General features: G+C 30.9%; 1 pseudogene; it reads left to right on the top strand.

Annotated features, from left to right (window-relative positions):
- The first annotated feature begins 7,906 nt into the window (after positions 1 to 7,906).
- Positions 7,907 to 10,859, top strand: LOC117906312 (annotated as a pseudogene).
- Positions 10,860 to 23,561: the final 12,702 nt, after the last annotated feature.

Here is a 23,561-nt window from a genome sequence, read left to right as displayed (position 1 = left end):
AATAAACCCAAGTGCCCAAGAAACTTAATTATACTCAAATTATCCCATATTTGATTAAACTTAGGGTCACGCATAAAACAAGACATAACATACACATGCACAAAATAAATCCGTAAAAAATAGCTAGAGGTGATATTAAATAAAATAAAATAAAATAATTTTTCCATCATTCTTAATGAGTTTGAAATAGAACCCAAGTGTCCAAGAATCCTAATTATACACCATATATCTCATATTTAATCAAACATTTGATCATTCAAAAATAGCACAGAATATGATTATATGCAAAGATGAATTTTAAAAACTATCTTAAGAGTGTGATAAAATCAAACTAAAAATTGTACAACTTATTTGAGATGTCTACATTACATGAAAAATATTTAGGAGATTAAAAATATATATTTATCAAGTAAAAATTTTAATTAAACATTCAACATTTACAGATTGGAATTAGCATAATACACAAAAAGATGTGTTTAGTTCTCATACATGGAAAATTGTTTTTGAGTGAAATAAAAGCCTAAAATTCCATTTGGGAAGTCTAAAATATGAGAAAAATATCAAAATAAATTTAAAACCTCTCAAAACAATTTAATTTTATAGAAACATGTCATGTATCAAAAAATGAACTGAATATGGACATTTTGAAAAAACTGATTTTATTTATTAGCTTGGAAATTGATTTTTGTTCAAAATAAAATTTCTCCAACACTTTTAAGAAGTTTAAAAAAGTCATCCAAGCATGAAAAAGATTTTTTTTGATAATTTCTAAAGTTTCCAAACTCAATTTAATATCTTGAAGGCCAGAAACTCATAGCCAAAGGGGTTGTTTTGGAAACTTAGAATGTAGCTAGGGCTTCACCAAGGCCTGATTTAATTTTCATGAATTAATCCACACTTCCCTAAACCTCAATAATCATGATGAAGCTCATGAAGGCCATTAATTACTCCATTATTTTAGAGTTATGAATTTCATTAACTGTAAGAATAGTGAAAATCATTGAAAACCAAAGTAAGCATGCATACCGAAATAAAGTGGTTGCATGATTTTGAAAAATGAATTTTCATAACCTAACAATGTCTAAGATGAATTTGAAAAATTGAAAATTGATTTTTAGAAAGGTAGATTGATAAGCATTTTGAAATCACTAACAAATACAAATAATCACATAAAATCACACAACCAAAAGAAGAAAATTCCTTAGGAAACAAAGTGGTGTGTGCAAAAAGTGAGTGAAACATGCTGAGTTGTGTGTGATGAGAGTGAAAGTGTGGCTGATGTGTGTTTGTTCATAGTGGTATCATGGCTGCAAGTGAACAAGTTGATCATCACAAAACCAAACAACCAAAATGAGATCAAAGCAAAGAAAACAAAATCAAAAAATTAATTTCACACAAAGCCTTATTTCATGTGGTCTCCAAAGGCTTGAATTAGGCGGTGAACATGAGAAGATTTTAAGAAAAATGATTTGAGATTCTAACAAAGATTAATAGAAACTAAATTGCTAACAATGCTAATGCATTCACGACCAAAGATAGAAAGCATCACAAACAAATTTCCACATGAAATCACAACTAAAAGGAGAACACATCATGATCCAATTTTCAATATGAATTCATAATTAAAAAGAGAAGCATATCTCAATCAGATTCAACAATCTGTATGGCCTCCAATATCCACACCCAAGCATGGTAAAATCTCATATTCAAAAGGTGCAAAATAAGAAGAAGAAAAAGAAGAAGATGATGAAATAAAAAACGAAAAAAAGAAAAGTCAACAATTTACCTCAAAATCCTCTTCAAAGTTCACTGATGTATCTCTTTAAACCTAATGCGTGCTGATGGTGTCTTCAATGGCTGACACACGTTGATGGTGTCTTCAATGGCTGATGCGTGTTGCTTCAATCAGCAACTTGGTGGTCTCCTTCTCTATGCAACTATGCATGCCTTCTTCATCAGTTCATTGATGTGGGAATCCACCACCCCTAAAAACAATGAACTGAAAAAGATCAGGAAGAAATCATGGCATATGAACTTCCCCAAAAAGGTTGATGAAAGAACTAAAACTTCATCTTTGAGCCCTAGAACAATGCCTAGAAAAAAACCCTAATTTTCTTTCTTTTTCTCGATCACTTTTTTTTGTAATATACCAAAGCTCCAGTGCTATATATATTTGGGCTTAGAGAATACCCAAATATAAAATAACCTAATACATGAGCTCACGGGTTGGACAAATTTAGCCCAAATGATCTTCCCTTCCAACACATGAGAGAGGAATGCCAACCTATAACCCCATCACAATGGAGTTCAAACTTGTTGTGCCAATGCACAATTGAAGCTGCTACTTGGGAACAACATTTGTCAAACATGTTTAAGGCATTCTTGTTTGTGTGAATCTTCTTCAACTTGGCTGGATTTTCTTCAAGTATCCATCAACGACTTGAACACCCATTGTTTTTCAATGATTTTCTTCCTTTAGAATGTTCTACCAACTCATAGGTTTCATTTTTTTGTTTTTTTTTTAAATAAGGAATCTATCTCATCTTGCACAGTTTTCAACTAATACTTACTATCTTCATGAGACTTAGCTTCTTGAAAACTTAGTGGTTCTTTCTCATCAGTTACTAAAATGTATTTAGAAGAAGGATATTTAATAGAGGGATGGTGCTTTCTAGTAGAACTCCTAGCCTGAGGTGCCAAATCCTCTTAATGAAGTGATTGCTCCCCTGTTCCTCATGCTCAACTAGCTCTTGTACAAGTATATCACTTGCACTATCATCTCTTGGTAGCTCATCAAATTTTTCTTCATTTTTGGGCTGTTCTAATGATGGATGAATAGGTACTAACTCAATAAAGTCATCACTTGTACCTTTGGATTGATTAGCTTTGTCAAAATCTCCTAAGGTTTGATTCTCTTGGAAGACCACATCTCTACTTTTCACCAATTTCTTCTTCGTTGGATACCACAACCTAACTCCAAACTTTTCATCACCATACCCATTAAAGACATGTGAAATTGCCTTATTATCAAGTTTGGATCTTTGTTCTTTGGGAACGTGCACAAAAGTTTTACACTAAAAGACCCTCAAGTAAGAATAGGAAACATCTCTTCCTGTCCACACCTTCTGTGGAACCTCAAAGTTCAATAGACTTTATGGAGATTTGTTTATCAAATAGTAGGCAATTTGAGCAACTTCACCCCAAAACACCTTAAACAACTTTGCAATCTTCAGTACACACCTATCCCTCTCAATGATGGTGTGATTTCATCCTTTCAACCATATCATTATGTTGTGGAGTGCTAGGGAGTGTTTTCTCATGCCTTATACCATTCTTAATGTAGTAAGTTTCAAACTTTCTTGAGGTGTACTCACCTCCATTAATTTCTTTCCAATCTCTCTATCAACCATGGCATGAAACTATAAAAAATACTAAAAGACTTGATCTTTTGAATTGAGCAAATAAATCCATACCTTCATCATGGCATCATCAATAAAGGTGACAAAGTATCTATTTCCTCTAAGAGTTTCCACATCCAAGGAGCCACAAACATGAGAGTGTACCAACTCTAACTTCTTTAACTTCTTAGGTTTGCTACAAAAGGAAACCCTATGTTATTTTCTATCCAAACAACAATCACAAGAAGATAAGAATTCATTTTTGGCCAAGGGAATTAAGAACTTTCTTGCCAAAACTTGCAATCCTTTCTCACTCATATGCCCCAAACCTTTTATGTCACAACTCCAAGGAAGTACCCTCTATAACATATAACTCATCATTACAAACTTTTCCTAGGGTCTTATACAAAGTGCAACATACTTCTCTTTTTGCAACTACCAATGAGCCCTTAGTGTGCTTCCATTTGCCTTTGCCAAAGTGGCTTTCATAACCTTGCTTATCCAAGGCAAATCCAGACATTCGATTAAGGCGTAAATCTAAAACATGTCTTACATCTTTCAATGTCGACTTACATCTCATAATGGTTTCAAAGCAAACATCACCCATCCCTATATTCTTATCAAATTAATTTTAACTTATAAAATATTAGAACTTTATTATTAATTTTTTATATTTTAATATTTTTTGAATAAATTTATATTTTTAATATTTTAAAATAAAGACATTCAAAATTGAAAGATAAATATAAAAAAATTTAAAAGTGAAGCGATAGTTATTTTTTAAAATAGAATTAATGAGATAAATGATGATATATTTAATATTAAAACTATAATTTATTTAATTTAAATGAATTCAATAATATAAGATAAATGATGATGCATATATGATTTTTTAATATTTATATTTTTTATATTTAGTTATCATATAAATGATATAAAAAAAGACTTGTTAAAAAAATTATAATGTTGATTTTTATATTTTTATTAATCAATTAAATAAAATTTAAAATAAAATAATTAGAATTATTGTTTTTAATAATAAACCTTGACAAATTTAAATTGAACATATATATATATATATATATATATATATATATATATATATATATATATATATAAATATCATCTTAGGATAGTGGTAGCCAGGTTTGACCATGGGTTAACCAAAGTATCTGTGAGTGGGCTGCACCAACCGCGCGTTGACCAAGGTGGATGTGAGCAGGCTGCACCAAAAAATGGGGAAAGGAAAATAGGCAAAAAAAAAAAAAAAAAAAAAGGAGCCGATAAATACTCGCCATATTCTGGGCAAAGTGAGGCTGCCGATTCTGGGCATAAGTCACAGTAAAATATTTGTTCATATAATTTTTTTAAAATTTGTTTATAATTGTTTTAAATATAATTTAGTTCTATCTTTAAATTGAAATTGTGTAATTTTTTTTTTGAAGAAAATGAATTTATTTATTGAATTAAATGAACTCCTATTTATCAATATTTTTTTAATTTTTATAAAGATGTGATATCTCATAGAATTTAACTTTGTACTATAATTGATCCTTCTTATTGAACTATTTTTCCTACTTGAGTTTTAAGTTCACTCTTATTTATTGTTTCACTTTTTAAGTGCAAGTGATATTAATAAAGGAAAATTGAGATATGAGGGGTGTTTCTTTTAAAATGTGCTGCACAATTAATTATTTAGGAGTTTTAAATTAAAATTGAATTTAGTATTGATTTCTAAAACTCTTTAGGGGGTGTTTGGTACACGGGAATAGGGAGTAGGAATAGACATCTCATTTCTTTTCTCCCTTATTCCTATGTTTTGATAAATGTTAAGAAGGCGGAAATGAAATAAAAAATTATTCCGGCAGAAATCAAATCCAACTTATGAGTCGGATTTGCATTTATTAAAAGTAGGTGGTATTCTGATTCATTAAACCTATTTGATAATATAAAATAACCTAAATTATTATTTTACCCTCTTATCTTGTTTTTCAAACCCGATGTTTATCTTCTTTGTAAAGGTCTATCCATTCATCATCCACTTCTTATCTTTTTTTTTTTTTTCTCTTTTTTTTTCTTAGTAAAATATAATTCTATAGCTTTTTTTTGCATGACAAATTATTTAAAATTTTGATAAAAAAAAATGAATATTTAAAATTTTTTAAGGTTATGGATTTTTATCGGATATGATACTTGTTGAAAATTAGAATAAATTTGAATTCTTTTATTTCCTCTTTTGAAAATAGGAAAAACATTTGCTAGCTTTGAGAATTTAAATATTATAATAAATATTTTTTTTTTGAAAAATATAATTTTATAACTACTTAAGCATGACAAATTATTCAAACTTTTAATAAAAATAATAATTGAATATTTGTGCATTAGGGTTATACGATTTTTTATGGTTAATTTTTTATTTATTGAGTATATATATATTTTTTAGTCTTATTATTTAATAACAAAAAACCTCTCAAATTTTATTTTTTAAAAATAAAAGTAAAAATAAAAAATATTTTAAATTATATGTAAGGATATTATTGTAAATTTATTTCTTTTTCATTTCCATTCCTATTATTATCAAACATTGGAATGGAAACAAATAATCATTCCAATCTTGCATTCATAAGTTCATCCAAATGCTAGAAACGGAATCATCAAATTCATTCCATTCCACTAAGAAATAGGAAATGAAACAAAATATTATTTCCATTCCCTATTCCAACGTACCAAACACCCCCTTAAAGTATTTGGGATGATAATTGAAAATTATTATTATTTAGATATTTTTAATTAGTTTTGGATTAGAAATTTATATATATTTTTCATTTGTGCTCTAATCATTGTTATGAATCAATTTGAGGAAATTGTTAACTAATTACTTATTGGATTTGTTAGTTAAGGTCATTGATGTGTTGGGCTCTTAGGTTTGACAAGTGAAATAATCACGGTGTCTTTGATTTTCGAGCCTCACAATTAATATATTTGAAAAACTATGTTCTAAAATAAGGCGAAAATAATTATCATTTTCAAGAAAAGTTTTTTGTTAAGGTAAAAATATAAGCTCAAAATAATTCAACCAAATATTGCATAAATATGTATCATATAGAGAAAAAAATTATATTAAAGCTCCACAAATAGTAGGGAATTTATTCCAAAAGTTTAAAAGGAAATATGAGAAAAAAAATGAAAAAATAAAAAAAGTTTAAATTAACTTCATCAAATTTTTAGGTTATGTTTGGTTTCCGGAAAATTTGAGGGAAAATGCAATGGAAAAAAAATAGAGAAGACAAGTAAAAGAAAGAAAAAGTGAAGGAAAATAAAAAATAGAATTAAAGATGATAAATTATTTTTATTTGCTACTTCAAACTCATTTTATTTATTTTAACTCATCAATATAAAAATTAAATAATTTTAAAATGCATTAGTTTCTAACTAATTTTAATTATATTTAATTTTCTTTGGAACATTTCATAGGACAACCAAACATGATAAAATCATTTTTCTTAGCATTTTTTTTTCTTTCTTTTATACTTTTTAGTAACCAAACATAACCTTAGGGTCTTAAAATTTATTCATCATTTTTTCCTGTTTATAAATAATTTAAAAATATATATATGGTACAATAAACCAAACATGGAAGTTTGGATTATTTCTTATTTTACTTTTTTTTTTTTTAGATAATAGTTTTTGTAAGCCAACTAAAACCATTTTAATCAAGATATATATATATATATATATATATATATATATATATATATATATATATATATATATATCATACTAACAAATAAATTATAGATTGCATTTGTTTTAAAAAATGTTTTTTTTTTTAATCTATAATTATTTATTATTATTATTAAATTGCTTTTTGTTGAGAAAAAAGATACTATGAATCCCAATAGATGTTTTAAGTGATTCGCAATATACATGGGGTTGTTGGTATCCTATTTTCAACTTTTTATAAAATATATTTTTGTGTTTTTTATAAAAAAATTCTGAAATACCAAATTAGTTTATCACCTTGTCTTTTATAATCTCAATTCACAAGTTTCAAAAAAATTGGGAAACAACATTGTCCCATTTAGACGAAAACAATGATCATGACTAATTTTCTTAAGTAACACGAAAACAAGTAAGACTAATAATAAGGGTTTGATAAATAATATTCTTAAAAAATAATTCTTAAAAGTAGTTGTATAAGAAAAACAGTTTTCATATATGCTGAGGTCAAAACTTTCATGTCTTACCTAACATTTCTTGAAATAATCAATAAAAGACTTGTGAAAGAATTAATATTTTAAATTTAGTCTAAAATAACGTGTAAGTAACTTGTAAGAAATTTTCACAATTGTTAGCTCTCTTCAGGCATTTGCATTATTTTAATTTGGTGAGTGATCAAATATCATTATTATATTGACACGTGGAGAGGAAGTATTGTATCCCGCGAGAATTATCATGACTATATAATGAATCATATATGAAAGAAGTACAGCAAAAGTCGTGCCATTAGAAATAGCAAGAAAATTGGAGTTGTGTTTAGGACAAGGGAAGAGGCTTTTATTCCAAAGAAGATGCGGCTGATCATGAAGGTTTTCCTCTTGCAAATTTTAGCGTTTCTAGTTTTTAGTGGTGGCATTCATTGCCAAGCTGCAACCCGTGGGCTTACTTTTGTGGTAAATACTATATATGATTTTGGCCTTAATATCACCTTCTAATCATGATATTTAGGGAGTGGTATGACTCTCAGTTTCAATCGTGTGACCCTTACCCTGCTGTCGTTGAGTCATTCATGCATGCTATGGGTGTCGTTGAGTTGTTCATGCATGCTATCAATTTCTAATTGGTTATACACATGTGTGAATGGATCGATGCAACCATTCATGCATGTAATATTTCTTTTGGGATAAGGTTGCATGGTTAACTTTTAATTGGTTGCAGGTGAGGGAAGCTTCATATACAAGGCTTTGTAGCACCAAGAACATCTTAACAGTAAATGGACAATTTTCGGGACCAACTATATATGCAATGAAAGGAGAGACGATCATTATCGATGTTTATAACAAGGGAAAAGAAAACATCACCATTCACTAGTAGGTCCTGTGCTTGTCTCAGAGAAAGAGCGTAGGCAGCATGCTTGCATGGCATACATTCTTTTATTTCTAAGATGGGGCTACAATATATTGCTTTGCAAATAGAGCCAAATTTAAAACAATACTTTAGGCTTTTTTTTGCTTCAGTTCCATTGAAATACAGTTGATGCCTCTTGTTACTATCATAATATGTTGTTGTATGCCATCTTTTGTTAGTCTGAAAATTAGTACTAGTCTTAACGTACAATTATGGTTTTGCAGGCATGGGGTGACCATGCCTAAATATCCATGGACAGATGGTCCTGAGTATATCACACAATGCCCAATTCAGCTAGGGTCAAAGTTTAGACAGAAGATCATCCTTTCCTTTGAGGAAGGCACTCTATGGTGGCATGCTCATAGTGATTGGACTCGAGCCACCGTTCATGGAGCTATAATTGTCTATCCCAAGAATGGAACAAAGTATCCTTTTCACAAACCTAACGCAGAAGTTCTCATCATATTAGGTATAAATGTTATTACTTTTAAATGTTAATTTACATATTATGAATTAACCAGCAATGCAAAATCTAAAATTATTGAAGTTGTTGAAATGCAGGAGAATGGTGGAAGAGAGATGTGAATGAGGTTCGAGATGAAGGGCTTGCAACTGGAGTTGATGCCAATGCCTCTAATTCTTTATTGATAAATGGACAACCCGGTGATCTACTTCCATGCTCAAAATTAGGTACAAATTAAGTTTAATTTGCCATTTTAAAATTGTACACGATTTCCTTTTCTTGTATGTTGACCATATTACTTTTTTCTTATTAACATCAACATATTTAAAGCTTAATGCTAAGAAAGAGGAATATATCTATGAGGATGGTAGAGCCATGATTTAACACATGAGAAAAGGCTAGTCCAAATATAATTTTGAACTATGGAAACTTTTTCTTTTTCTTTTAGCTAGTCATAAGCATACAACTTTCCCTTTCTAATTGCAGACACATTCAAGCTAACGGTGGATCATGGAAAGACCTATTTACTTCGCATAATCAATGTTGCCTTGCACGAGGCTCTCTTATTCTCCATTGCCAAGCATAAAATGACAGTGGTTGGAACAGATGCTAGCTACATGAAACCATTGACATGAGATTATATCACAATATTTCCTGGCCAAACCTTCGATGTCTTACTAGAAGCTAACCAACGCCCGAATCACTATTACATGGCGGCTAAAACTTTTGCCAATATCCTGGTAGCTGGTAATAGATATTATGATAACATAACCACGACAGCTATTGTACAATACAGGGGATACTACACTCCATCTTCACCTCCCTCCTTGCCTCATTTTCCTGCATACAATGACACAAATGCATCGGTTCAGGTCATGGCCGGCCTCCGAAGCTTAGCAGATGCGAAACATCCTTGCAATGTCCCATTGAGCACGAGTACTAAACTGATTTACACTATTTCTATAAATTCGTACCCATGTGTCAATAATTCATGTGAAGGGGCCCATGGGACGCTGTTCGCCGCAAGTATAAATAACTTAACCTTCCATACCCCTACAGTTGACATACTGGAAGCTTACTATTATAACATCAGTGGTGTATATGGAGATAAATTTCCTAGCGTTCCACCATGGTGTTCGATTTTACAGCTGATTATCTTCCATTACTCTATCAGTTGCCGAGCACCGGAACAGAAGTAAGGGTGCTCGAGTATAACTCCACAGTGGAGATTGTTTTTCAAGGGACAAACTTGGTTGCAGGGACATTTCACCCTATACATCTCCATGGACACAGTTTCTATGTTGTTGGATGGGGATTTGGGAATCTTGATGAAACTAGGGACCCTTTGCGCTATAATTTGGTGGATCCTCCCTTTCAGAATACCGTCTTTGTTCCTGCGAATGCTTGGGCTGCAATCAGATTTGAGGCATCCAACCCTGGTATGTTGCAAGCACTTAGGTCCTCTATTAAAAAAAAAAAAAAAAAAAAAAAAACCCTTGAAACTACCAACCTGCATACCAAGGAAATAATTTTTCTTAATATTACAATTAAGTTAGGTGTAATGTTGTATATTTTTTTGTTGTAGGAGTGTGGTTCCTGCACTACCATGTAGAACGCCATCTAACTTGGGGCATGGAAATAGCGTTCATAGTGAAAAATGGTAAACACCCAGAAGCTCGAATGCTGCCTCCTTCATCTGACATGCCACCATGTTGAAGTTGCAAATAAATAACATGCCAAAGATTTCATTGAATATTCGTATTATTCAGCTTTCATGATTTATTTTCTGCTCAATTAAGATAAAAAGAATAATGTAAAGTTGTAGAATATTGTGTCTGGGATTATTAATGTCAATTTCTTGGATTGAATAATCTTTGAGATATGCTATGGTGGAATTTGCCATGGTGATCTTTGATTATGGGAAGAGAATTTGATGTTGTGTTCCTGTTTCAACGTTAATAATTTCAATATGAACAACTCATTAAACAGACCAGTACAATGCTAAGCCTCCCAATGCCATGTCCATAATAGATATATCTTGATTTGATAACTTTTGGTCATTCCAATTTCTTTGGACATGATAAAATATCATGTTCTATTAGAAAAGTTTGATTGTGATTAAAATGTTTTTTATTTGTAATGTTTTTATCCATAAAAAATATTATTTAAACGTAAATTTTAAAAAAATGTCCAGAAATGATTTTTAAGTGATTTTTTTTTTTTTTTTGGATTTTTAAAAGTGATTTTCAAATGTATTTAAATTTTATTTGGATTGGCCCTTAATAGTTAAAAAATAACTAAAATTAAGTTGAATAAAAGTTTTTATACTTATTTAATTATTTTTTTTTTTAAACTTATAACTTTTAAAAAAGGTTTCATATAGAAGTCATAAAAATGCTATTTCTTATAAGAATTTTATAATTATATTTTTGTTTAGATAAGTTCTTTCATGTTTAATAAAACTTTTATAACATCAACATTACCCCTTAAAAATTATTACTTTAATTTTGATTTTAATTTTCGGTTAAAGCAAAAAATATGAAGCTATTTCCAATTTGACTTTACCATCCACTTAATTAATTTTTATAAGAAAGTTTTTTTTTTTAATATTTAAAAGGGCTTTTATTTATTTATTTTTAAATCACTCCCAAATGAAATTTATAAGAAAGAAAGATAAAGTTTTCTCCCATATTACAAAGAAATACAATTTTTAAATGTGGATTGAAGTGATTATGGAACTTTGTTACATATTTAAAATTAGGATCTCCTTGATAGAAACCATGATTTACGTAGCGGAAACAAATCATGATGAAACAAGTATGGAGGCAAGCCAAAACCATATGTAAAAGACTGACCTTTTTCTCTGCTGAAAACGCCCACAATCTCCTACAATCTTCTGTTGTTTACCTTATCAATTTCCGGACTATGATTTCTGAGTGGGCAAAAAAACAATAGCTAGGGTATTTCTTACTCTCTTTTCTGTTTCTAATATATCTCTCTTCGATGGGAAGAAGACCGCTTTCTAAGAAACTCTTTCCCTTAAAATGCTCATTTTAAATAAATTAGATTATCTATTTTTAATTAAATAAAATTTAATTAAAAACTAATCTATCATTTATTTAAAACACATAATTCATGTATAGTCCAAACAATTAAGGCACAGCAAGGACCGCAAGAATAAAATTAACAAGGCTACTAATTATAATAAGAATTCATACAGGACCAGTATATTCTCATTATAATTAATCACAAATTATACCACTAAAAATTCATGATTGAACTCCTTATTAATCTTACAATTCCATTACATAATAATTTATGTTTCCCACGTTAAGATTACAGATGCTATTTACATCAAACAAATTACTGACAATTTATTTGAGTAACAATAGATCTTCAAGATTGTCGCTTAACTTAATTCATGTGTCGGATAAAAATCCACCTGCAGGGTTTACACTATGAAACCTTATAAGCTTACTTAAAGTGCATCATCAATCTCTATACCGAGACGTGGATTCAATCATTATTTAATACATCACAAACATAAAGCGTCTTTGTCCAACTCATCGAGTCTTATCGCTCCAATAAATGAAACTCACTCTTTAATGAATCAAAACACAAGACATTTTATATTTGCTCATATTAATTAAATCATGATTAAAAACATAAATCTTATTTCTAATGTCCTAGAGAATATGTTTTAACAGTCAGTACAAAACATTCATTCTCTACTTGGTCCAGTTAGTTATATATAAAATATACTAACACAATTATTATTAAATTATACCGAAAGATTAATTTATCTAATGCAAATCTCCAATTAAATACAAAGAAATAATTGTTTATAGAATGTCATCATAATAACATACTATTAAATTCACGCATATGCATGGTTAATAGTATATCTCTATCACTCCTAATTTCTCTCCTAATTTCTTACAACTCTAATATTCAATATTTGTTCATTATCTAAAATCTAACATAAGGAATGGTTGTCCACTTATGACAGAGGACATGGAATATAATTTTATTTTAGGTAACATTCAAATTCAATGCATTAGAATCAAAGAGCAAGTGAGGATCTAGATTTCTCCCTGTGCATGGTATTTGACAATGGTCTAAATGAAATTTGTTTCTAGTCAAAGCATTTCTATTATCCAAAATTTTAGATGGTGTTTGTTTTTTGGTTGAATAAAAAAAGGTAAAATATTTGATTTTTTTCTATTTAGTTAAAAATAACTTGTTGATATTAACTAACTTTATTAAACTGAATTTATTGATCATAAGTTCACTTTAGTTAATATCAACGACATAAATAGAATTTAAAAAAGAAAAAACTTATATATATATATATATATATATAATATATATATATATATATATATATATATATATATATATATAACCTATTGATATTAACCAATATCATTAAACTGAATTTATTGATAACAAGTTCACTTTAGTTAATATCAACAACATAGATAGAATTAAAAAAAGGAAAAACTTATATATATATATATATATATATATATATATATATATATATATATATATATAAACTCCTCTAACAAACCCAATGATTAAACCTAAATAATAATATTTTTAATATTTAAACTATATTTAGATTTAATATTTGGTTTAATTTTACCTTTTTACTTTATTTTATTATTAAGTCCCTAGTTTTAAGTTTAATATGTTTTTATAAAAAAAAATATTTTTCTCTTAATTTTTGCATATTTATATCAAATGTTGGAAGATGTCTTTCTATAAAATTGGATACCATTTTTTTTTCTGGTATAATTACCATATATTCCCCACCCTATGATTGCCCTATGGTTGACACATCATCTAATAAGAGAGCTTAACATGTTCTAGTCATTTTCATGCTAAAGAGGGATCCACACGTTGCTGCCCATGCCTAAGCCTTGATTAGCTACCACCAGCTGTCCAACCTTGCCCCAAGGTTCATTCATCTTTCTAATCTTATGAATTAGTGTGAAAATAACTCTATATAAAGGGAGGAATGCTGATTGAAGAAGGGAGTAAAAATATGATGTAAAATAGAGTAGTGGATGTAGAAATGCAGGAATAAGGAGGAAGAATATAGAGTCTTACTGTAATTCTTAATTTTTATTTATAAAGGATGTGTTTAGTTTTTAGAAAATGCAAGGGAAAGGGAAAAAAATATTGTAGAAAGTTATTTTCCTTAGTTTGGGTGACATGAAAAATATGATGGAAAAAAGTATAAAGGAAAATACTAAAGAAAATATCGTAGTATTTTCCCTACTACTTTCCTTAAAAATTAGTGAGGAAAACAAAGAGAGAGAAGGAAAAGTTGGAGGAAATTTTATCAATCTCACATTATCTTCTTCATCAAGTCTCCAATTCACCTAACTTCCTCTTTTATGGCTTCCCACCACCATCAACCCTTTCAATAGCCACCACCATTACTCCAACCACCTTCCAATGCCTCCAAAAACCAACCCTCTTCTGGTGCACAAGTTCCTATGGATGAATTGCATTCTTCAAATCTAGTCAATGTGTTCAAATCCATGTCTCTATATTAGGCATGGATTGAATTGCTCTATGTTAACCTTACACCTTGATGTTTTGTAGATGTATGCCTTCTCTTAATGAACCTTTTTTTTTTTTTTTTTCATTTTTGGAAATATAAACACCCGACTTTTGTGGATATGGAAAATTTGATGCTACTATTTATAATTGGATTTAAGTGTTTCTCTTGTGTCTGCATTTTTTAATTCTTGTGCTTCCATTTGATTTTAAATGCAAGAATTTTAATTTTTCATTTCATACTACAAGACTTAATAGCAACAATGAGGACAACATGTTTGAGGAATTACCTATAAGAGAATTTAACACACCAATGAAGCTATAACTATAACCAAAGAAAAATTAGCTTAAAAAGCCAAAAAAAAAAAAAAAAAAAAAAGCCATGCAGAACAACTATAATAATAGTGTTGTGGATTGAGATGATAAAATTACAGAAAATGGAGCATTCTTGATGCGGTAGATTTGCAATTGAATGGGATTTTCAACCAGGAGCAAGATGTCCATTCCGTGTAGCCTTTTGTCTTATCTTATTGGGATTTGTCTTGTTATATCTTGGGTAGTGAAAAATTCATAAACTAAAACTATCAACTTGTCCTCTACCACTAGATAATTTCTTTCTTAATAGAAATGTAGTAAGTATTATTAGAAAATACAATTTGGTTTTGGTGGTACAGTTTTTCCTCAATACTTTATTATCATGATAGAACTTGGTATACGTCTCTTAGATCAATTCTGTGATGTTTACAAATTCCCTCTTAAAAATTCTAAACAACTTATCCAACTTTAGAAGTCTTCTTACTTAATTAATGCACAATTGATTACATATGTTCAGAGATTGTTCTGTTTTGTAGTAGCTCTCTAGATTATTCTTACGAAATTTCCTTTCTTGTGGAAGTCTTTTGTGCGTGCATGTAGTTAATCCACTTGAAGCATTGTACTAAGAAAGTGCTTGAGATAAGCCTCTGTATTGAGTTAATAAGTAATTCCATCAACTCCAAACTTGGTTACTTTCATTTGGCCCTCAAATCTTCAATTTGCATTGTTTAACAACCTAACTAGCCTAGGATAATAGTTCATAGGCAACCCCACTAGCAATTGTCTCAAATTATACTAGAAAAGGGTCTTCACAAACTATTTGTAAAGCTCCTCAACAACAAAACTTGTCATGCATGCACCATCAGTTCTTTCTACTTGAATTACTCTATTTTGGTAGTACAGTGAAACTGGAGATCAAACTAGTTTAAGTATTTGGCTTATGGAAGCTTCAACCTAGATCACTTACCAAAAGTGGACTGGCAAACAATCCCAAATAGTAGAGGAGTAGGACAAATATAATTGCTTGGATTTTGGAGTGTTGTGGAGAATCTTGGGACTTTGTGAGTCAAACCATGCTTATCCAAAGCCAATTTAGCTGGGCTATAGTTTGGTGTTGGAGGCCTGAAGCCTAACTCCTATGGCTTCATTACAAATTAAAAGTTGCTTATGACATAAGCATAATCTAAAATTTAAAATCCTTATACTTTGGGACTTAATAATGATGATAATATAATTTCAAGTCACAAGCACTCAATATGTCAATAATTCTACCCATTGACTTACTCCTAACAAGCAAATAATCCATAGGTCTACTCCTACACATTATTTTTTTTTCTTTTGAAAACTATTTGTTCCATTGTACTTTGAATCTTTTATGATCAAAGATTTAAAAACTTACAACATTCGTTAATTTAGCGATCGTATTATATTTTAAGTCTAAGAAATACAATTGTGAACCCGCATTTTTCATGTACATCCCTACTTGGCGATGAGATTTGTTTTTATTGTAAAAAACTGATTTTTTTTTTTTTTTTTTTTTTTTTTTTTTAAGTTGGAGTCATCACTTATTTTTGTTTATTTTTAAAAGAAAACAAAATAAGAAATAAAACCCTTGTGTAACTCTATTTTTAAAGGAAAGACATGTTGGCAAAAATCGAGTTTGAATCTAGAGGTTAGTTACCTATTGGGAGGTACCATAATAGCACCTTTTTAAGCTTTAAAAAGGTTTTTACTAAGCACATAAAAGGGAATTATGATAATTAATTAATTAATCATGGATACTGAGAAAAAGAATAATACAAGTATATGGAATAATGCAAAAACAAATTATAAGGATACACAAAAATGATACATGCACAAAATAATTTATTAAAAATATTTTATTATTTCCAATATCATAATAGAATTTCCAAAATTTTCAAAGAATTCATTTATATTAACAATAATTCCAAATTAGGGATTTGAATTCATTTATATTACAAAAGATTTGATTTGATTTACAAGAAATGATTTTTGTTTACTTTACTAAGAAGGGGTGGATTTTACTAATTTATTTTAAAAAGTGTTTTGATTCAATATTTATTTATTTAAAAAAAATTACACACTTAAAGAAAGACATTTACAAGTTTATAAGAAGAAATTTCAACCCAATTTTATTAAATATATATATATATATATATATATATATATATTTTACCTATAAAAAGATTCTTTATTACTAATTTATTTAGAGAAAGAATTTCCCAAATTTATTCCCAAGGGGTCCAATTTTATTTAAACTTGTAAACTAGAATTCGTAAAACACCTAAACTACATAGGATAACTCAAAACTAAGATTAATAAAACCATGATTAACAATTCTAACTTTCAATCTAATGGAATCAAAACAAATATAAAGAAAATTAACTTACAAACCAAAAATTAAGAATCGAAACAAAATAAGAAAAAAACCTAAACTATATAGGATAACTCAAAACTAAGATTATTAAAACCATGATTAACAATTCTAACTTTCAATCTAATGGAATCAAAACAAATATAAAGAAAATTAACTTACAAACCAAAAATTAAGAATCGAAACAAAATAAGAAAAAGCTGACTTACCTTCTCGAAACGGTGTGCGCGGGCTGCCCATGGTAAATCTTGAAGTAGCAGCCTGCTACTTCTTCTCCAATATGTGCGGCTGTGTGTGGGGCTGTGGATGAGCCACTAATATTCATGGTAGCAAGTGATCCTCCATGTGCATGTGTATCCTCTCTGATCGGCAACGTGTGAAAACCTCTCTCCTTAGGATGCAGTGTGTGTTGTATGGAGAGAATCTCTTCCATAAGGAACACGTGGTTGTTAGCTCTCCTTCAATGGCGGACTGTGCATTCCCCTCTCCATGGAGCCGTGTGATGATTTTATTCTTTTCTCCAAAGCGGACTCCATTTTCAAAGTGGCCCTCACTTTTTATACTTCCTCTTGATCCAAAAGATAGAATCCCTTTTCTTTTTAGAAAGTGGCCCCATGCATCTGTAACTGCTCAATCTTGAAGTATATGTGAAATGGGTTTGGCTTTATTCTATATTTTCTTTTTCTTTTTTTGAGGGTATATTTCATGACATGAGCTTCCATGAATTTTTTCCTATAAATGTCAGAATTTTTTCTTAAAAAATTATTTTTATTTTACTTTTATTATTATTATTATTATTTAGTTTTCCTTATTTTTAGATTTAAATTTGAATATTCACTTACTATTTCCCTTCTTGTGATCTGCTAATGTTGTTGAGATTTAATACGGAAATTAACACACAATAATCCAGATCATTGAATTCAAACTCATCTCTGATAATAAAATAATAAAAACATTAATTAAAAAATAAATTACATACCGTTTGAAGAACACGCAGCCATGAGAGATTTCCCTTCAGTTTATAGATCTTAAATCTTTGATCTCTTCTTCGCCTTATCAAACCTTAATACACAGAATTGTTTTCTGTATTTGATGGAAAAGAGCACATGAAGAGGTTTCTGTATATATATCTTATTGATAGGAGAAGAGGGCCAAGAATACACGTTCAAAAACCGTTCTAAACGTGTTATTCGAATAACTGTTTTTATTCTAAATAATAATATTAAAATTATTATAATTTATCCACTCCATCAAGGGTAAATATCTTTATAACATTTTAAAGATATTGGGTATTCTTTTAATTGGCTAAATACTAGGTTAGTGAGCCACCCACTTAATTTTAATGTGGAAATAACATTCTCCCACTTGGCCCACTAAACCGATTATGAAAACTATAATATATATAGTTTATATATAAAATATATACTGGAAAATAAATTTGACACGTGATCACGATTTCAATAAACTTAGCCAATACGTCCAAAATCATATACCATAATACTGAATAGTTTAGATCATAAATGCGAGTCATGGCGGTCACATGACCATAATGTCATGTTTCCTTCCATGCACCACACATCAATAACCCTTACCAACCCAGTCCTTAATGCCAAATAGCCCTTGTAATTTGTCTTGTCAGGACAATTCTTGTTTATCAAACAATAAAACGTGCACCCATAATTGAAAACAAGAATAAACATAAACAATTTTAATGCGTAAATTGTCAATTACATAACCACCATTCATTATCATACATATTATGGATTACTCAAAAGGCCCATCCTCATAACATGTTCCAAATATGCCTTAGGAGGTAATCCTTTAGTTAATGGATCAGCAACCATAAGTGTGGTCCTAATATTTTCAATTGACACTTGTTGTTTCTGGACTCTTTCTTTAACAACTAAATACTTTAAATCCATGTGTTTCGATCCACTAGAAAATTTGCCATTCTTAGAGAAGAAAACAGCTGCGGTGTTATCACAATATATTCTCAAAGGTTTAGCAATAGAGTCGACAACACCAAGCCCTGAGATAAAATTCCGCAACCATAAAGCATGACTTGAAGCTTCAAAACAAGCAACAAACTCGGCCTCCATCGTGGATGAAGCAGTAATTGATTGTTTTTCACTTTTCCACGAGATTGCCCCATTTGCTAGCATAAAGACAAATCCTGAAGTTGACTTTAAGCTATCGAGACAACCACCATAATCAGAATCCGAGTAACCGACAACCTCTAATTGTTCTGATCTTTTATATGTGAGCATATAATCCTTTATCCCTTGTAAGTACCTCATCACCTTCTTTGCAGCTTTCCAGTGTTCGAATCCTAGATCACTTTGGTATCTTCCTAACATACCTACAGCAAAGCTGATATCTGGTCTTGTACATGTTTGAGCGTACATCAAACTCCCCACAGCTGATGCATAAGGAATTTTCTTCATTTGCTCCCTTTCCCTGTTATTCCTTGGGCACTGCATTTTACTTAATTTGTCACCTTTCAATATAGGTGCAATACCCGATGAACATGACTGCATATTAAATCTCTCTAAAACCCGATCAATATATCCTTTCTGAGATAAACCTAGCACTCCTCGAGATCGATCCCTAAAGATCTCGATGCCAATAACATAGTTTGCCTCACCCATATCAACCATGTGAAAGTTTTTAGAGAGATATTCCTTGGTTTCACGTAATAAACCAAGATCACTGCTAGCAAGCAAAATATCATCCACATACAGTATCGGAAATATAAACTTGCTCCCACTAACTTTCAAATATATACACTGATCAACAATGTTCTCTTTAAATCCGAAAGATGTAATGGTATTATTGAACTTAATATACCATTGTCTGGAAGCTTGTTTAAGACCGTAAATGGATTTCTTTAATTTGCAAACTAGGTGTTCATTTCCTTTCTTTCCGAACCCTTCAGGTTGTTCCATGTAGATATCTTCATCCAAATTCCCATTTAAGAATGCAGTTTTCACATCCATTTGATGTAACTCTAAATCAAAATGAGCTACAAGTGCCATGATGATTCTAAGCGAATCTTTCTTGGAAACCGGAGATAAGGTATCTTTGTAATCGATACCTTCCTTTTGAGTGAAACCTTTGGCCATAAGTCTGGCCTTAAATCGTTCGATATTGCCTTTAGCATCGCGCTTTGTCTTAAAGACCCATTTACAGCCGACGGGTTTACAACTATTAGGTAATTCGATGAGATCCCAAACACCGTTATGGGCCATAGATTTCAACTCTTCATTCATAGCTTCCATCCATTTACTAGAATCATCATTTTCCATGGCTTGTGAAAACGAAACCGGATCCTTCCTTATCCCAATATCAAAATCAAATTCCTGTAGATACACCACATAATCATCTGTAATGGTAGGTCTCCTTTCTCTTTGAGATCTCCTCTAAGGTGCCGGTTGTGGTGGCTCTACAACATTTTCAATGGCAATATTTTCTAGTGGTAATGAACCATCTCTATTATGTTGCTCATTTTCCTCAACTTGTTGAACAGGTTGAGGGACAATAATTTCTTGAGGTAAAAAAGGTGGTGGGATATCCACTCTTATCTCCTCAATATCTACCTTTCTTGGTTCATTACTCCCACTGATTTTGCCATTCTCTAAGAATCTGGCATTACCGGTTTCAACTATTCTCACACTGTGGTTAGGACAATAAAATCTGGCATTACCGGTTTCAAATATCCAGATATCGTTCTTGAATCAAGCTTTTTCTCATGTGGGTTATAGATTCTTGCCTCCGCTGGACAACCCCATATATGTATATGTCTCAAGCTAGGTTTCCTACCAGTCCATAACTCGAAAGGAGTTTTTGGAACTGCCTTACTAGGAACTCTGTTCAAGATATACATTGCGGTTTTTAAGGCTTCACCCCACAATGAAATAGGTACAAAAGAGTAACTCATCATACTCCTAACCATTTCCATTAATGTGCGATTACGCCTTTTAGCAACACCATTCTGTTGTGGCGTACCAGGCATTGTGTACTGAGCACGAATGCCACGCTTTTCAAGGAATTTGGCAAAAGGACCAGGATTTTATCCTGATTCATCATATCTGCCATAATATTCACCGCCTCGATCTGATCTCACAATTTTAATCTTTTTATCTAATTGTCTCTCGACCTCTATTATGAACATCTCGAAGATGTCAATGGCCTGAGACTTTTCATGCATTAGATAAACATAACCATAACGAGATAGATCATCTATAAAGGTGATAAAATATTTCTCTCCTGTAAAACATGGAACAGAGAGTGGTCCACAAATATCTGTATGAATTATCTCAAGGAACTCATTAGTTCTTGTGGTACCTTTCTTTGTATGTTTAGTTTGCTTTCCCTTTATGCAACCCACGCATACATGAAAATCAATGAAGTCAAGATTTTGTAAAATTCCTTCCTTCACTAATCTCTCAATTCTTTCCCTAGAGATGTGCCCTAGTCTTCTGTGCCACAAGATTGAAGAATTTTCATTAATTAAGCCACGTTTTGAACCAACATTTGAATGCAGGGTTATCAAAGCTTGTGCAAATTCATGATTCAAGGAAATTTTATATAAACCATCACATAAAATACCAGAACCAACTATAACAGAATTTAACATCAAACTTAATTGTCCAGAACTGAATAAAATAGAATATCCAGTAGCATCTAATTTAGATAAGGGAACTAAATTACTAGAGATGGAAAGTACATAAAAAGTGTTTAAAAGATCCATCTGATGACCCGTCTCTAATAGTAAGCGATAGGTACCAACAGCTACCACTTCAAACTTGAGACAGTTTCCCATATAGAGGAACTTTTCACTTTCCTTTGGTTTCCTGGTTGTAAGGAATCCCTGCATTAAATTAGTCACATGAGTTGTGGCTCTAGAATCAATCCACCAAGTATTTGAAGAAACTTCATTAAGATTGGATTCATAACATACAAATGAAAGATTTATACCTCTCTTTTCGAACCAAGCCTTGCGCTTGATATAGTCCTTCTTCACATGCCCTTTCTTGCCACAAAAGTAGCAACTTACCATGAATTTTCCATCATGACTCTGGCTACCTTCCCCAGGTCCGCTTTTCTTAGGTGGAAAGTTCTTTCCTTTTTTGAATTTTCCTTTCTTCTTTGTGACTCCATGAGTTACAGCAAGAGCAAGATTATGTCCTTCTTGTCTTAATCTCACTTCCTCTTGTATACATTTACTGGTGAGCTCATTCAAGTTCCACTGATCACTATTAGTATTATAGTGGATTTTGAATGGAGCAAACTGTGATGGAAGTAAGTTAAGGACAAACTGTACCAAGAAGGACTCATCCATACCCATGCCTAGTGCCTTAAGCTTTGCAGCCTTTTCAGTCATGTTTAAAATATGTTGCTGAATACCTTTCTGACCATCATATTTCATGGTGGTCAATTCAGCCATCAATGTGCCTGCAAGAGACTTATCAGCGCGTTTGAAGCGCTCCTCAACAGATTTCAGAAATTCCGAGGCAAACTCGGTTTGAGGGAGAGAGGTCTTGATATTATTGGCAATAGTCATTCTCATAAACATCAGACTGAGTCTGTTGGATCTTGCCCAGGCTTTTGATTGTTCCACTTGCTCCGGAGTACTGTCATCTGTAGCTTCAGGAGGTTTATCCGTTATTAAAGCCAGGTCAAGATCCAATACGCCCAGTGAGAATTGAACCCTTTCATACCATTTAGAAAAGTTTGACCCATCAAAAACAGTCATTCCAGATGCAAGAGAGTGTAATGAAGTGGGAACTGTATAAAATAGAACAATGCTCACAATAAGGCCTCAAGTATAAAATAAATAGCAATGAACTATTGATATCATTAAAATTCTCCTTTGGGTAAATTTTTAACATATCCAGTGTTCACTTGGAGGGAGCTTAAAACACTTTACTATTTTGTGTCATTTATATGTTACCTTTGGGTATCCATTTTACCTTTCTAAGCAACACAAAATAAAAACATTAATTAATAATTAGCAGAAATTGACTCTCCTTTGGGTTAGTCTCATTCTCCTAATTATAAAGAGAATTGTTAAGAATTTTACAAGTCTCCCTTTATTCTTTTATGCAATTCAATAAATACAAGGCTCACTAATTTAGGTTACTTTGGCAACTATCTAAATTAGTTAACCTCACATTTATCAATTGTCATTTGGATAAAATTTCACAAGATGAAATTAATTCTTTTATTTGAGTTAAAAAAAAAAATCAAGGAAATAGTATCTTTAATAATCATCTCATTCCACCCGGACGGG

Source organism: Vitis riparia, chromosome 18 (assembly GCF_004353265.1).
Source record: "Vitis riparia cultivar Riparia Gloire de Montpellier isolate 1030 chromosome 18, EGFV_Vit.rip_1.0, whole genome shotgun sequence".
Lineage (NCBI taxonomy): Eukaryota > Viridiplantae > Streptophyta > Magnoliopsida > Vitales > Vitaceae > Vitis > Vitis riparia.
The sequence above is the reverse complement of the archived record's forward strand: the minus strand, read 5'-3'. Positions and strand labels throughout refer to the sequence as shown.